Here is a 19,166-nt window from a genome sequence, read left to right as displayed (position 1 = left end):
GAAAATCAAAACATAGATCGTTGGCGTGATTCACTGAGCGTATTCACTAGTACGTGATCTTTTGATCGCACAATAGAAGTAGATACTAACTCGTTACCTACTCTGCATAGTAGCAACTGGCAGTAAAAACATTATTAATAGTCGGATACTCACTTCGCTTCTTTTAGTCACTTCCTAATTTGAATATTGAATAATTGTCCTATATGATAATGTTTCAGTATAAATAGGTACTGAATTAAATATTGCACTTACATTAATTCTGAATATTACTTAATAGGGAAGAGAAAGTGTGTGAGAACAATAGGACAAATTGACCTGATTGGAAACTATCGTGGTTAATTCCTAATAAATTCTTCACAAATTATTTAACTTTATTTTCATTTATATAGAAGGTAACGTAAACAATAACACAGAAGGGATTCATAAATATTAATGATTTAATGCAGAGGTGCTTACCTATCCGATATTATATAAACATATATATAATGAGTTCATTAATTCATATTCAGGTAATTATATTACAAAATAATTATAGTTCAGCATAAGGAATTCTTATGGATTTAAATTTATCAATTTTTTATTTATTATTATTATATAAAACGACTTAATATTAATAATACTGTTGACGCCATTAGTTGTAACATTGTAACATGTTGTAGGTTAATTTACTCGTAATTTTATATTGTTAAATCGAATTGCATCTATTCTGTACCATAACATAGCCAGTGTACTGAATTACAGCCAGAAATTGCGCGTATCTATAAAGTAATGAACTAAATTCCAGTTTCCAGTAAACAGCGTTGCCAGATGTGATTTTTCAGTTCTACCCAAACTTCAAATATTCTTTCACCAAATTGATACGATATCTTTCACGTTTACCCAATCACAAACATGTGTCCGTTTTCACTAGGGATAGGTAATATGTAGCAATATTTATATATTTTAGTTACAATATCTATATATTGACACAACAACAAATATGTTAAAAGTCTGTTATCCAAAAAATAATATTGGATAACAGATTTTGAACATATTCGAAAGTAGATATGCGACCGATATGGGCGATATCAAAATGTGTGATAACCTTTTTTCGCCATCAATGCCCAGAGGAAACCAATATATAGATATCGAATCGGTATCCATATTATCCATGCCTAGTTTTCACTACATTTTACTATTAACCATTAAACAAACGACGAACAAAACATCGTTCTTCACGATGGCCCCTATTTTTCATATTAATACATTTACAGACTAGTACATCCATAGGGTTTATAAATACTAAAGCTATAAAAATACCTTCATTTCTCCACACCCATTCTATTTTTCTCAATCAATTTTATTTCTCTAAAACTTCGCCGACACTAAAATTATTACCTCAAATTCCGAAAAAATATTCAATCTGGCAACACTGTCAATAAATCGCGATCATCAGCCACTGGTCATCGTACTCTCGGACACGAGCCAGACGGCTCGCTTTGACAGGTGAGACAGCGTCAACTTAACGCCAGTCCGAACATTCTATTTTTGTCTTCCGTGAATACTTTCCACCAACATACATAGATGGCTCCGTTTTCTGGGTGGTCACTACTCACTACCCATTTGCATTTCTCGTCTTACGTATGGTTACTATTTATATGGGAATTTAAAAAGGAGTATTTCCGTTCGTTTTTTGTGTGAGTGACTTTGGTGATTACTTTTGTAAAAAATAAGATTTACTATCGTATTGGTGTATCATATTAATTTGTCAACATTTTATTTCTAGTGTCAGTGCATAGATAAAAAGGTCCTTGAGAGAAAATTTTCTAAATAATAACCCTCAAAGTTACCTCAGTTTAAAATAAAATAAAACGATTAATAACTTCGTTAACTGCGTCAGGGGTGTTCTTCTCTATATACGGCGTACCCGTATGCAATGTCCACAACTTCAGTGTCCCCCCCTTTCCTTTCCCACATAAATCCCTTATTCCTCTCGTTTACAAATTTTCTTTACGCATTTCCAACGTTCTCTTCCTTATTTCCTGAATCCTTTCCTCCATATCGTAGGTGACGAAAACCACCAACAAATGCATTCTCAAAGAGGGTTGACGTCAGGCAGGCGGCCGGTCGAAAACTATAGGCCAAATCTTTTTATATTATGGATAAAACCATATTACACCGACCCCAAATAATAATTGGGATAAGGGTAAGAAGATGATGAATAAATTAATAATTTACGAGGTTAAAATAAAATAAAAAATAAATTTTAAATACAGAGAAGTGGCAACCCTATCTTGTCGTCGTGCGAAATCATCTACATATGGATAAGAGCGTTCTATTTAACTGTATCAAACCAAGGTCCGAGTATCATTTTCTATAATTTATATTCTCCTGTAGAATTTTAATGTACCGTGACATGTTTTGTTTCTTACCATCGTTTGATGGGTTTTCCTTAAAAGTTTTAACATAAAACCTTGTCCACCTACGCACAAAATATAATTTTATTAAAAATATAACATTTATGTTACTACATTTCTTAGATTCTCTAAACTAGTTTAGCTTTGTTAAAACAAATCAACATCATCATCATCAATATCATTATAATCATCAATATTTGTTTTATAGTAAGTGGTAATTGGGTTGTATGTTTAACGCGATAGTGCAGTGCTTTTGTAACAATCAACAGTGATCAAATATAGTGATAATCTAGTTTAAAGTTTCAACACCTTATTATTATATATACCTACACTGATCGTCCAGAAACTTTCTATCTATACATCTAGTAGTAATTAGATTTATTTAAATAATGAATATAGTCGACAAGAGCACATTTCACTGCCGTAACCTCAAGGCGCTATAACAAATCAATAATTTTGACGTTTCAATTTGTATATTGACACGTTTTTAATCTTCTTCCATTGTTTATGCGTTCGGAAGCTCTTGAGGTTTGTCTTAATAAATTTTCATCGACAGTCCCTACATATTTTCGATCGTGATGCGTGAACGATTCAAACGCCGACGGTAATGACCATAAATCTTCACCTGTCTCATTTTGTTTATCTTTTTGTTTATACTTTGACATGCGTAACAACCTGACATCCCGTTGAGTTTTATTAATATTACATCTATCTATATCATAATAAATATTGTTTTTTTTTTTTTTTACGAATTGACTCGGATAATAATGTTTACCGTTATAAGAATAGTCTCTTAATAGGGTTGTCAAATTAGTCGAAGGTTTGACGTTGACAAAAGTCCTGATAATAATGGTCTAGTGTATACTATGTAATACAAGAATGCTATTTGTACTAACTACTTTAACACACAAAATATATAAAGATGACTTTCTCTTAAACATTTTAGATTTATAATTTTGCCCAATCATCTAAAAATATATGTTTAATATTTTCCAAATATAGAAATACAATACAGAAAAAAATAGATTTTCCAGGGTGGACTAAAACTTAATTTTGTTGTAAAGTTTTGTTATAATTCAAAATAGAATTTACTTCCGAAAGTCTTTAGAAGTTGGGAAAGTAAACTGTTTTACTCTTTCTTAGCTTCATAAATGAGTTCGTAATAAAAATACGACACCTGTTTTGGCTCTTTTTTTCTTAATATCGTTAACCTGTAAGGAAGACCTTTTTGCATGATTTTTTTATTCGTGAAATAAATCAAGGCGATATAATTAATATTAAAAATTAAAGTAAAAATGGTTAAAAGAATAAATTCGACAGCTACGTTTTCTTTTCTGCAATGAACATTAAAAAGGTATCCAGACACGATCAACTTGAAGTGAACTTGTTCTTTTATATAATTTTTGGGCATTCAATGTTATGATGGAAATTTCCACCATTATGCAAAGACGGGTTAAGGAAGTTTAATGTAATCCTTATGATACGATAATATACAAATAAATGGAAACATTATTTCGACCAGTATAATAAACATTTTATTTAAAGTTCCCGTTGAAAGATACGTTTATGTTTAGCGAGCCTATATAGCACAGATTGTGCATATCTGCGAGTAATTACGCAAAGATAACCCAGACAAAAGCGTACAAGTACGAAAACTCATAGGAAAACATTACACACTTAGATAAAAGGTTTCCTAACAAGTAATGATTATACGTAATCAGTCAGTGATATCATGACATCGTTGTCTCATCTTGCTATCATTATTACGTATAAAATACAAATACTGATACATTCGTCGTTCATTTCAGTCATTATTCGTCCACTGCTGGACATAAGCCTCTCCCATAAACCACCATAAAGAACGGGCTTCAACTACCTGTATCCACTGACTCCCTGCAATGCATTTCAGATCGTCACTCCTTCTAGTAGGGAGTTCGTCCGTACGTTTGCCCGCACGGTATCAGTTCTTTGAGCTATGTGACCAGCCCATTGCCATTTCAGCTTGCTTATTCTAAATACAGATACAAAAACTTTAATTTGCATGCTTAATATTAGCTGAATATGGAACTGTCTACTTATTGGGGGGAAAGGGATTGTTAGTAATGGAGACAGAGAATCCCATTGCTAGCAATATACCCAACCAGGTCGACCTCCTCGCGGTTCCCCCTAGAAACTATCATGGTTAATTCCTGATGAATTCATCATGATGGGCTAACTGGCCTGTTTTCATTCTCATCTATCATCCTTCACTAGTGCTCCGCCAGCGTATCCCGTTAGCGCAGGCGGGGTTACGATACCATTTTCACCCATCAAAAAAGAACTGTTTACTTATTAAATAAGAACTATGTATCATTCATTCAAAGCAAATAAAATATTCTATACTACGAGAACAGGGTAAAGTCGACATCAAGCCTTTGGAAGTGTTCCGTAAATGAAATTAAAAGTTTTCCTCTAAGTGACATGAGTTGGGTCATACAGTACTTTGTTATGTCCATGGTACCGTTCATATCTATAGGCGACGATTACCATTTTCTATCAGGTGGGACATCAGTTTGTTTGTCATTCAAAGTTGCCTGAGAAAAAAATAATGAAAATCGACAAAAAATTGTAAACCCATATTAACACGGCACCTACTGCTGTAAAATGAGTACGGAAAACTCTAAAATTTGTTTTTTTTTTTTCGGGTAAATGATCAGTTTTACTAGTAAAACAGTATCTTCAAAATATGTAAATAATTTATCTCTGTAGAGGTATATATACGTAGGAGTGGATTTATTACGCATAATCGAATGTTGAGTTCAGCTTGTAACCGTCATTCAAATAATATGGATTAACTTCTCTATAATTTGTTACGAAACGGTATGTTACCATAAATAATAATCATATTAAAATACCATTATTTTTCTATAAAATTAATTTATACTATACTTTTCACATTTCAAACTGAATAGATTTATTTCCATATGTATATTGTACAAGATTATAACAGAATTAAGTAATAATTCACCTTTAAATAATTTAATACTAGTTGTATTACATTATAAAAGAATAATGAATCGTTAGCATGTCTTTAAATAGTCATATATTTAGCATGTGTATCGGTTAACGTCAGTTATGTTTAATCAGATGTTTTAAAATACAGCAACCGCTTAGACAACTGTAGTTACAATAAGATTTGACACCATTTCAGTCTAATTCCGGTCATGGTGAACCAAAACATCTTTATGTAAGGATTTCGAAATATCCAGTAATGTATTAATCACTAAGGAAAGAGATATCTATGTGAAAAGAAAATTTCGAATCCATAGCAATATTTGTAACTTTTTTTAATAGACGACAATGGAGTGGTACCTCCGCTTGCGCTAAAGGTATACGCTGGCAGAGCACCAGTAAATGATGATAGGTGAGAATGAAAACGTAGATCAGTTAGCCCATCGTGATGAATATCCCTGGTATTAAGCACAGTGGTTTCCAGGGGGACCACGTCGAAGTCGACCTGACAAAGTATATTGCTAGCAATGGAACTGCTAATCCACATTACTAACAATCCATATATCCATCCCCATAATATTTGTAAATTTGAATAGGCAGGCAATGTAAAAAAAAAAGAATACTAATCTACCGATTAGAGAATTTAAGTTTACAGGCGCTCTGGCCAGGATAGATGTATACAATAGTTTAGATGACCCTATCCTAACTTTTCACCTGGGAGGGAAGGATTGTTAGTAACGTAAAACGTTAGTCTCATAGTCAGCAATATACCCAGTCAGGTCGACCTCCTCGTGATCCTCCCTGGAATTCAGCACAATGGAATTCCATTGTGCTGAATTTCAGGTATATTCATCACGACGTACATTAAAAAAAAAACCTTTTACAGTACAGTACTGTTATCGATTGATTTTCAAATTAGAATATAATTAGTTAATTATGAACATAAGCCTCACCCTATTGGGACGTTTTGTCAATAGTTGCCACGCTTGGCAGGCGAGTGGGCAACCGCAGAATAGCTTTTGGTGATGTTTTAAGTGGAATACGTTGCTGCCCATATCTGGACCTTTAAGCTCCCTTAGTCGCCTCTTACGACACCCACAGGAAAACAAGGGGTAGCCCATTCTATGCCAGTACCACGCGGTACACGTGTATATGTATGTTTATATGTATATATTATGCAAGCAGTAAGAACTTGAATTATGTTATTTGTAAATAGAACGAATTTAAATGAAACATTGTGCATAAATAATCATATATTAATATTAAAATTATTTTTATCTAATTTTCTGTAAGTAAAACAATGAAGAAAAACCTAATTAAAATATGAATGGGATGTTTAGTTTGTCATTTACTTAAATTACTATTGAGATTCTGTCTAATGTTTTGAATTACTACAATTGTAATTTGAACTCAATAAAAACTAGCTTAAAAACAATTAAATTAAAAACTACCTTATTTTGAAGTCGATTATTAATAGCAGTATATTTTCATTGGCTTCTGAGGAAATTGAATACTTGACTGGAACATATGAATTTTCGACCACGTCACTATATTGTTGGATGACCACAGAGTGTTTGTGTTCAGAGATTTAGACTCTAATGTTATTTATATTTGAGTTTTTTTTTTTATATCATTCCTTTTATATGTTTTATTGTACTGATGCATTCCTGGGTGAGCATATTGGGAGACCGTAAAGCTCATCCAGTTGATGAAATAAATAAATTATGTTGATGAAAATAGAAGAACATAATTCGGATTCAGTTTCTGTACAACATAATAATCACGTGGCTCCATTGAAGATCTGTCGTAATACGCAAGAACGCCGCCGGCACTGAACACAGTATGTATTTAAAATTCTATTTAGTGCGATAAGCGCGCGTAAATGGGTTATCGTACTCTCTTACTCATCTCGACGTAAACAAATAGATTGAGTAAAAATAATGAAATACAACTCGTATTTGCGTATACGTACGTATAATACAATAGATTTCTGTATAGTCTACTTATATATTTATGCACGTCGTCTTTTTATGGTTTTCATCTAAAATAACTAAATTATAAAATATTCATTATTGTTGTTATTATTTGGAAAGGATGGATGAAAGAAGAATTACGAAACAGATTTATCGAGCAAGATTTAATGGAGATGTCGGAAGGGCCCGCCGTAGACGGACATATGTCGATCAAATAGGCAACGTGCTGAAGAAAAGCCAAATTAAATATACCCGTAACCGGCGAGAGTGTATGAAAAATTAATGAATATAAACAAAGTAAAAGAGGCTTTTTTGAATCGAAGCATTTTGCGTTCCATTGCTTCTGACCACCCTAATGGGAGACAGACGTGACAAATATGTATGTATATAATATATAAAATATTTCTTTTCCTCTAAAAAATTAATACTTGCTGTGACAACCAGTATTTAGTCCAACATTATATATCTGAACTACTTGCATGAGATGAAAACTGTAATCATATTGGATATATTATCGGTCGTGCTTACAAATAAATAATTTTTGTAATATTGCTTTTAATGACCTACATAAATAAGGGAAATTTTGACCGTGTACTAAATTTCCTTTTATGTTTTTTTTTTACGATGAAAAGTGTTGACCATTGTCTATATATATATATATATATATATATATATACATGTATGTATAATAAGAACTTTATGAACTTAGTCGTAATATGTTTATAGTTTTTGATTATTGTTTGCTTTGTTGCATATACCTACATGTAATGTCATATTCATTCCATACGTGTATAAAAACCATGGCTGTCCTGAATATTGTACATATAATTTAAGAGTGCGTTTCACAAAAATAAGCCTTCAATTATGGCTAAATCAGTTATTTTGATTTCAAAACTAAACTGTTAAATCCGATTTTGATAAAGTTTTTATCGAACGAATCTTTAAGTATATATCCTTACTAATAAAAATAATTCAAATGAGTTTATAACTGACAAAGTTTTGAGGGAATAAATATTAAAAAAAAGAATCGAGAACCTTCTTTTTGGAGTCGGTTGAAAATTACACAATGTCACATCTGGCTGTAGTTGTGTACCATTTGCGTGTGTGTGCTTCTTACGACCCGTTACGTAATCTTGCAGCAATTTAAGCGTTTCAATTCACTGCTGTCTCCTTTCCAATTAGCACTAAGCTAAAAATACATTCGTGTAAATTTATAAACAATTATCCATTAGTTCTGATTCGGTATTGTTCTTATATTTCTTATATTAATATAATGAAATATACAGTGTCATTTCATATGTTTATGAATATGTCTGCATTTTTCAAAATGTAAATAAATACTATTTTATTATTGAAGTATTTTCTCACTAATAAATAAGAAAAATAGTTTGTATATATTTTTTTAATTTTTAAATATTTATAAGCCCATCTATTATTTGCTAATTTCATCAAACATTATTTAATTTACATATACTAATATAATGCACCTATATGAAAATAATGATGACATTAAAATGTTTATTAGGGAACTTTAGCTTTGCAATTTTCTTTTTAATATCGACTAAAACTACATTAGTCACAAAGAGACTACATCGTAGCTATTACCATAACCCGCTCTATCTAGTTTTGATAATATTTCAATATATTATTTTAGAAACCTTAAATTATTAAAATTTGCTCCAAAGATCTATTATTAAAATATTACTATATATGTAGTAATAGCTTTCTAAAGTCAAATTATCCTTTGATTTACAAGAATCTTTTAAGAGAGCGTTTTATTATTAAAATTTAACATCTTACTCAAAAAATATATTATCACGACATGAATACTTTAAAAATATCTACGCTGATATATAGGCACGTATGCAATAAAAAAAAAAGGTTTCAATAAAAAAAAAACACAAACGAAGTCATGAGTATCCTTTGAAGACAGTATTCTACTAGTAAAACTGAACATTTTCTCAAGAATACAGTGTCTTATTCATTTATGGGGATGAAATATATTGCATTACTACAACGTCTACCAGAGGGAGACTTTGTACAAAAGTCGATTGCTTGGGTACCTCTGTCCCATTTGAGTTTCAACCGTGAAGCAGTTGTGTTTGCATGACTGTGTTTCGGTTTGAAGGGTGGGATATGGCGTGAATTTACTGGGTATAAAGGAATAACACCTGAGTCCTTAGGAATGGCAACGCATGGGGGGTATCATGGGCGAGACAGTATACCCTGTTATATCCACGGTACTGCTCATGTCTATAGGCGACGGTTACCACTTTCCATCAGGTAGACCATCGGCTTGTTTGCCATTCTAAGTTGTATAAAAAAAAACGTCACCACACAAAGAAGAATGCGGAAGTATAATAACCAATAACATATGAAAAGCGTGAATGTATACGCTTATCGGCGTCGTGAATGCAACCTACATAACGTGTGGAGTCCAATAGAAAAATCACACGATCGAGCCAGCTAAACTATCCGCCGATAATATGTTATCGGTCCTAATTCGTGTCACAGGACTGCACTGGCATGCAACGATTGATGACAGATTGCGTTTGTTGTATCGTGTTAACGATCAAATGCATTGTACAAGGCATTTAGTCTGCAATGGTGTTTATTATAACCGTAACAATCCATTATCGCCCCACTACTGGGCAAAAATCTTTTCCGTAATAGAATTAACGTTTTCATGTTGACTATTTTGAACTGGGCTTTTTTTAGAGTTTTATTTCTTTTACAATGGGCGTATTTTAGTGTTCATTTAAACACTTCTTACGACATGTTAGGGATGAACATAAGTGATGTCAAATTATACTCCATCAAAACGTAGCACAAGAAGCGCATTTAACAATAATATAATAATCGAATGTTTGTAAGAATAGATGGATGAAAATTTGTTACTCTTTCACGCCAAAACTACTTTTGGATTTAAATTAAATTTGGTATACGAACAGGTTATATTTTAACTTAGCACATAAGATACTTTATGTATTGTTTCACGCGGACGAAGCCGCAGAAAATACCTAGTAGTCCAATTTATATTACCTTCATTTGTTAGGACCTATACAACCTGTCATCCTACTTTTTTATCCTTAAGATGTTGTAAGAGAACATCCTGAGGTTATTACTACGGCTACTGAGAGAATAAAGCATATTTTATGAAAACCAGGCTACAGTGATCGTTTATTATCACATGGGCTTGTTTCTTACCTTTGTGGTATAAAAAAATCAAGAGAAGAAAAACTCGAAATGCAACTCTATACCAAATCGTTTGACTAGCGTGGTATTAGTAGGCTAATATCTTCCTCTTGTGAAGAGAGACTCATTCCCAGTAGTAAGACTAATGAACCGTAATGAATATTATTACGTTTTAATGCATCTGTATGTATTGTAGTGCTAGATATTTACCAAAATCTATATTTTATATGCGTTAAATACGAGTAAAATTTGATTCATGCAAATAATTGTTACTTGAAGAATTGCGAAGATACTAATCCCTTCTAAAAGTCAATATGTAAGAATTAAAATTATCTACTACATTATTTTTGCCATAGTTATTTATAAATGGCGCCAACGATAAAAAAAGAACATTTAATTGCACGAAGACTTTAGATATAGAAACAATGTCCGGTACGCACGCGCGTAACCATAAATCCTTGATAATAAACAATTAAACCTAAAATAATCTGTTTATTTCTTTGTATCTTTACATTTATAGCTTAGACACGTTTTCACGAACAAATTCGGGAAATATACTAGATATATATGATCGATAAAGAGCATAACACTAAATAAAGGAATATTGAATAAAAACACCTAACTTCAACATAGCAGAAAATAAAAAATACATCTTAAAATTACTTCAGAAATTTAGTCGAGTTGCGAATCATTTTACCTCCAAAGTATGTCTGTACGAAATTTTAGTCCAGAAATATTTATTTCGCTTCTTATTATTTGTTTACTAAATAACTAGACACTTGATTGAACTATAAAATCTTATAAATGTCACTAAAATCTAGTGACAACCAAAAGTAGGTAATAAAATTTTTATTTTTATTACTATTTGTTACCATTACTGTCAAGACTCAAGAGCTGGTTTTCTTCGTATGTTTTTTTTTTTTATTTTATTTCTATTATACAGTCTACTTGCCAATATATTCAAACAATGTTAATTGATTTCATTTGTTGTTTTTTTTTGGAATCAACTCCGTTTGTATAATGGCCCCTTAAAATTGTAAAACTCATTAATACTTCTCCAAACTTTAAGCTTTGGTATTTTAAATCAGTATTATTTTCATATTACTTACTAGTATTTACTCGTGACTTTGTCCGCATGATCGGAATAATATACCCTTCTCCATCCCAAAAGCACATATTTGACGAATTTAGTGACAATCGATTAAGCCACCAAGTGTTAATAAACAAATAAATATACTCACTTTCACATGTATAATATTAATTAAAATATAGCTGACTTTATAATTATGTAATAGTTCATTTTGTTATAGGCAAGTCATCATCATCATCATATCAGACTTTAACTGTCCACTGCTATACATGTGCCTCCCCCTTGGTTTTGTTAGTAGTTGCCCTGCTTGGCAGCCGGATTGGCAACCGCGGTCAGGCTTTAGAGATGTTTTAAGAGGGGCGTTGTTGCTCATCCCTCGCCCTTCCTTAGTCAATTCTTACAACACCAACGGGAAAGGAAGGAGTGACCTATTCTATGCCGGTACCACACGACTAATACTCAATATACACGAGTAATTTGTGACAATTAGACAAACATTATATACTCCTAAGATCAACAATAAAATGTTACGAAATTATTTTATCTATGTACTCGATTATTTTTCTATCTACAACTTCATAATAAATCCACTCTACATATTTTTTTTTTCGAAAATACAAGAATATAAAATGCGGTACTCTAGATTAAAATTGCCTTATATATTTAGATAATTACCTAATTAATATGTTGATCTATTCCAAATAGTATATCTTCTCCGGCTCTTTTGTTATCTAGGATAGATAAACTTAATTTGTACTCATTAATTATATATTTTAGTAGTTATATTATGTTAAAAGGTTCTTTGACCTCGAAATTTTCCAACTGATGAACATGTCAATTATTATGTCAATAAAAAAATATGGCTTATTAATATTAGTATAATGTTATTATTTATAATCTACCTACATCTTTACTAATATTATATTTTAATTATAAAAATAAGTTCCTTTATTTCATCATAGCCTTGGCTCTTTTAGTGTCCGAGTAATCGCTGAAATTTACATAGATGAGCTAGTCAAAGATAACTTACGAACTACTAATAAATAGAAACTTTGTGATTAAGTAGATATGTGCAACTTCTATCTATGTTATAGGTCACTCAATCTATATTATTATGATAATTAAATATTTTTTTAATTGAACTGCATTTGATGTTGTCAGAGATTAATTTTATTCTGGTCTAGTCAAATATTTGCTTTTAAAATATTAACAAGAATATTAACTTTACTAATACTAACCGGTAACCTTTAGCTTTCAGCAGAAAAAAAAGTTACACTTACTAAGGTAGACTTTCCGTTCCCGATTCACAATTTCATAAAAGGTGACTAAGAGAGCAAAGTACAATACAATACAATATGTGTACAATAATGCAAGAGAAGAAATTCCCTGGATAATCTGAGAAAAGCAAGCTATATCTTACTTTTTTGAAGAGATTTGTCCCAATAGTGGGGTGTTAATAGCATAGTTATTACACACAAAATAAATAAATGAAATAAAATTAAATTAGACATGAAAGTAGACAGTGTGGAAATTTTTAGAAAACTTAAATAAATCTCATATAAATGGATCGCAAAAGATAAAATGTATTAGTTTAGAAAAAAATTGTAGGTTTAGAAAGTGTTTGTTTTTTTTTTTCAATGGACGTTAATGAAATGGTAACCCTACCAGCACTATCGATATACACTAACGGGGCACCAGTGTAGAATGATAGGAAATCAAGTCAGTTAGCCCCTTGCGATGAATTTTACAATAAATAATCACGATGGTTTCTAGGAAGAACCGCGTGGAGGTCGACGTGACAGGTTATATTGATAGCAATGGGGATTAAAGTACCCATTACTAACAATCCTTCTCCCCCCTGTAAGTGTTTGTTTGTCTATAAAGCCTTATACGTAACACGTTAATCTCAAGAAGCGTTAAAGAAGAAAACCTATGAACCGTGTCATTGATAGCTATGTTTTTTTTTCTGAGTTATGTTTTTTATTAGAGTTCTTTGTTGGTAAACAATGGACTTTGTAAGACGAACGGTTTGTAGCTCTATGTAATAGCGGAAAGCTTTTTCTTCCTGTGGTGTTTCTACATAAACTTCACTCATAAGGATAAATAAGATAGGTACTTAGTAAATATTATAACACTAAGATGAGGTCAAAGAAACCTGGAAATGAAATCCCATTACTTATTGCCTAATTAATAGTGTGATGTTAACTGGATAATATTACTTATTTTTATTTAATTGAATTAAAAAATAAAATATTCATTTAGGGTTTTATAAGACATCACTTATAACACCCACGGGAAGAAAGGAGTTGCTATATAATTGCTATTCTTTGCCTGAACCACACAGCTAAGGGACTTAATGTTCCCTCTTACGTCCCTCTTAAAACATCACAAACCGCGGTTGCTAATTTGCCTGGGTTAGCAACTGCAGTTAGGCTTGTGATATTTGCGAAGCATGGCAACTACTGGCAAAATCCCCCTTCATGGTGGAGGCTTATGGTCAGTTAACAGCTGATATGATGAAGACGAGACTTATGGTTCGTAACGAGGTGTGTATAGATTCCATTATCATTACCATAATGATGATAGTGATAATGATATATGTAGGAAATTATAATAGTTAGCTAGAGTTTTTACATTTAGATTTAATATTTCGACTTCGTTAACAATATTTTCCTAGATATTGTTTCTCATGGGATTTCTGGCGATCAGCCCACAATTTAATTAAAATTTCTTTATTTTAAGTTTAACAGTATTGGGATATTGTTTCTGAAAACTTATTAAATAATATTTCGTAATTTATTTAACATTTTTTATACTTATTTTGGTACCGAAAAAGCTTAGGTCTCATTGTATATAATTTTAAAAATTTCTTTTTAAATATTTATTTTAAGTTTTACAATACGTAAATTACATTACATAATTACAACTAAAATTTACATATACATGAATACAGTTTTAAATCTAACCTATAAACAGTTTGAATAATAGTATTCAATATAAAATAATAATAATAATATCTTATCACTATTTGGATAATATCCAATAGTCAAACTATGACATTGTAGTTAGAAACTTGATTCTACTTTACTCCTATACATCTAATTATATTAAGAAGTTACACCTTCGAATAATCAAAAATAAATTCAATGTGTCCAATTATTTTTAAGCTTTATTTAATCTGTATTACTAATATATAAAGCGGAAGAGTTTGTTTGTTCGAACGCGTTAATCTCTAGAACTAAAAGTCGGATTTGAAAAATTTCTTTTTGCATTTAATAGCTCATTTCTTGAATTATAAGTTACTAAACGTTATGATACGATCACGAGTGAAGTCATAATAGTTAGTATTGTATACAAATACAAAAATAATTCAAAGGCTGAAAATTTTAAAGCTACAAGCAGTCTACAATGTTATTTGAACGAATATTTGCATAAATACGATGCTATCTTATACGACAAGAAATATAGAATACGTTGTTTGATTAGTGGGTCGCTTAATAACAACATTAGAAGCTTTATTAAGTCGTTATCTTAAGTAACCGTGTCTCCGCCAACAATAATATAAAAAGGAGTTTCTTTTTTCAGTTGTCAAGTTCTCATCAGTTGTGTTGAACGATGTGGAATAAAAGTAAGTAGAGGTTAATTGATATCTGCGAAATAAAATTGATTCATTATCGATCAAGTTGTTGATCGAAAAAAACGTAGTATTGATAAAAAATAACGACTAGTTACGAGTACGTATCGCCGTCAGCGCACCAATGGTCGCTTGCATAAATTTCAATTTTAATGAATGAATCCTATTACTTATGTGATCTAGTTAATTAAATTAATGCTTTAAATTAGATAAATCAAGCGTTAATCCAATTGATTTATAGATTTGTTTTGCTCTATATTTTATTAATAAAAATTTTTGTTTTAAAAAAAAATGTTGTTATCAAATATTACAAATCGTAGAAACGTATCAACGGACTTTTGTAACATTATAAGGAAATAGAGCAAATGTTATCAAGTATATTTCATTTTAAATAGGCACAACGCTAAAGGGTTAAGGTTAAATACATGTACTCCATCATACATCCATTTTTTTAACAAAATTGGTTTAGTACAAAAATTTTATATACCACTAAAAAAAAATATAAGTACACATATCGAAATACAATAAAAAAACACGGCTCAAAGGAACATACACGTAAATCTATACCAACCTGAATTATTAAGTTACCAATATCGGGGTAAATCATTCACTCATCCACAATTTTAGTAAAAGCAAAATATTTGTGTAAACTGTGCAAAAAAAAAGTTTTCTTTTTACGAAGTGCGTTCGCGGACCGCGTGCCGGTGCCGTTGTGACGTAGCCAAAGCACGTCCGAGCGGCAATGCGCTTAGATATCGACTATGCCGCTGTATGACCAAGCACGGCACATAGTTCAAATAGTATTCTACTATTGTATGTAACTCTGTACCCAGCTTCCTTTACCTGTATTAAAAATAAAACGAAAAAATACCATATGTAGTCCAATTAAAAATAAAGTGCGCATGACAAAATTACGCATTTCCTTTTTCTATATTCACCTACTTTGTGAACGGTATTTTCCTAGACATTGATCTCAAGGGATCCCTGGCGATCAGCCCAGAGTTTCAATTACGAAAAGTATTAGATGCTATTTTTATCCATATAAGCTATAACCTTCAACAGTGATCAGATAGGTATGTAGGTATACAATAGTGCTAAATAGATAAATACCGAATAATTAATAAATGTTTGTAGTAAATTAAGTCTTTAAAAATTTATTGTTTGCTGTGTGTAAAAAGAATTAGTGATATTTTATTGGTTTACTACATAGTGATTTTATTTTCTTATTTTTTATAATTTATTTACATAGCAAAGTTTATGTGATTTAAAATAATTTACACTTTTTACACAAATTTCATAATACATATTTATTTATTTTTGATTTCTGTTTTTTTTTGAGGTTTGAAAATTACTAAATTACTAATTTGAAAGTTACATTTGTATGTTAACGTTACTATTAAAAATAAAATTATAAGCATCAAAATAATACAATAAAATCACTATTTATTAGCAAATAAATTAGTTTCTTTTTTTAACAAATAATTATTACATAATAGCTAATAATTAGATAAACTTTGCATTCCATTCAACATTGAATGTTATTGATGCGTGAAAACTCCATTTCACGTGTCCAAGAGTAGCTACAGCCCGTCCCAATTTAGTGTGAGAACAGTGTCATTTGATTGAAATTTCCCATTTCCCACCAATCCGTCAATGTCTCAGTTCATATCCGAGAGAAAACATGATTTTATGCGCTCATTTTATTTTTGTTATTTTCTTGCAGTAATATTATGGTAAATTGATAATATGTAAGTATTTTTAAAACGTAAAGCAGGTACTTAATATCTATATGGTATTAATAATTTGTTTATTATTAATTTAATTTTCTTTTTTATTGATAAATTATTGTTAATTTTTTCTTCTAATAAACATAAGTCGAATACCGACAAACATTGTAGTCTCCGCTGTTAATAATTGTATGCACATCTCTGCCATCAGTATTATATAGAAAAAACCCTTCAAAAGACTTTAAAAAATATATATTGTATATATATATATATACACAATTATTGATCCGTAACATTGCCATTCGTAGCAAAGATGGCCTTATAATAGTCCCAATTAATATATACTTTTGTCACGCAACATTAAACCACAAGTACAATTATAAAAATAAAGGCCTCTCAGTTCGATTAAACACATAATTATTCGTTATTCATCTGACATACTGTGCCCTTATCCCTATTTTCCTGATTATATTGAACCTTATGGGAATGTCTTAGGGCTTAGTTTAATTAAGCCATATGTGAATCACTATCGATATACGCACCAGAATTCGGCCTACAATAAGCGACAGCTTATCTACTCACATACTCATTACGAATAATTTACTAATTGAACGTATTTATATTCAATACGTTGTGGCAATCCATATCATTCTAAAAATTTACAAGTGGGAACAAATATTCCTCTCTAAGGGTTCCACACAATTACTCTTTTTTTATTGTCTATAGCTTTAATAAATTTTTCATTCAGTTTCTATAAAGTACATATAAATCGGTGAGAAAAAATTACTCTTGAAGTACTACCAGAGGGAGACTTTGTTCAAAGGATCCACTTTTTCCATTCCTATGCAATTATGCTTGCAATGGCTGTATTTAAAATGAAAAGTGAGATATGAGTGTCGTATTAAAAAATTACAAATTACTTTTTAAGAATAGCAACAACAAGAGTAACAAAAGGTTTTCACAATATATGCTGTTCATGTTTATAGAAAATGATATATCCTTTCTAACGAGTACGAGTATGTTACAGTTAGGCCCATTCTATATTTAAAAAAAAATCTTGATAAAATACTGTTCACCTACAAGATTAGACACCGTTTATGTCTTGGAAATAAGGAACCCAAAAAACAACAGGACTAAATAGGTAGTCTATTTATGGGTGCTCATAGGCGATTTAAATGTAGCGAAGTTTGGTGATGACTCCTAATTGTTGAACATATAGGTATTTGGTATTCTAAAGACACTAACTACAACATCATTGCATAATTATTAGTCTTTAAACAGTGTTGTTTCACCGCTACTATAGAGATACTACGAACACCCACGCGAACATCTCGTCTTATGCATACAAATATTTGGTTGTGCGCCACTCGCAGATGACTCGGAACTTGGAAAATGAGAAATCTAATGACAACTGGCACGTATTTTTTTATGCGAGTATAGGAATTGCAAACAAATTAACATTTGGAAAGTAGTAGACGTCGTCTATGGACCATAGAGTATCTAATTTTACATATGAGGAACTAATAAAGTCATGGATTTCATAAATTGTTCCAAGTTAGATGACATCTCTTATGCATCATTTGTAAGAACTAATTGTATCAGAAATTGTTATAGCTAAATTGTGCCTCCCCCTTGGGGGGAGGGGTCCATTTATTTCGGTAAACAAACAATGACAAAATAAAGAACAATACATAATATCAATCAAAGCAAAAAAAAACATCGAGTTTTGCCCCAACACCGTTTATTCCAATTTTGTCAGTAGTTGCCACGCTTGGCAGGCGCATTGGCAATCGCAGTTAGACTTTAGAGATATTGTAAGAGGGACGCTGCTACCACTCTCTCGCCCTCCCTTAATCGCCTCTAACGACACCCACGAGAAAGGAAGGGGTGGCCTATTTTATTCCAGGACCATACGGCTGAGTCGATTTATACATACATACATATCTGTCACCACTAGGGTAGGCAGAAACAATGGAACGCCAAATGCTTCGATTCAAACAAACCTCTTTCGCTTCTTCCACTTTCATCAATCTTTTCATACACGCTCGCCGGTTACGGGTACTTTTATTTGGCCTTTCTTCAGCACGTCGCCTATTTGGTCAACATACATCCGTCTAGGGCGGCCCCTACCGACATTTACATTTACATCGATTTTTACTT

The 19,166-nt window shown here is 31.4% G+C and overlaps 1 protein-coding gene across 1 annotated transcript in view; it reads right to left on the bottom strand.

Annotated features, from left to right (window-relative positions):
* The window catches only part of LOC113521818 (thrombospondin type-1 domain-containing protein 4-like), a 147,913-nt gene extending 131,863 nt beyond the window's left edge, over positions 1-16,050 (bottom strand). Inside the window, exon 1 of the mRNA XM_026907471.3 lies at positions 15,851-16,050. The gene's annotated coding sequence lies outside the window, so the exon portion shown is untranslated. The remainder of the gene's footprint in view (positions 1-15,850) is intronic.
* Positions 16,051-19,166: the final 3,116 nt, after the last annotated feature.

Source organism: Galleria mellonella, unplaced genomic scaffold (assembly GCF_026898425.1).
Source record: "Galleria mellonella isolate WM207_F2 unplaced genomic scaffold, CSIRO_AGI_GalMel_v1 utg63, whole genome shotgun sequence".
NCBI classification, from domain to species: domain Eukaryota; kingdom Metazoa; phylum Arthropoda; class Insecta; order Lepidoptera; family Pyralidae; genus Galleria; species Galleria mellonella.
Note: the sequence above shows the minus strand (reverse complement) of the source record. Positions and strands in the feature narration are given on the sequence as shown.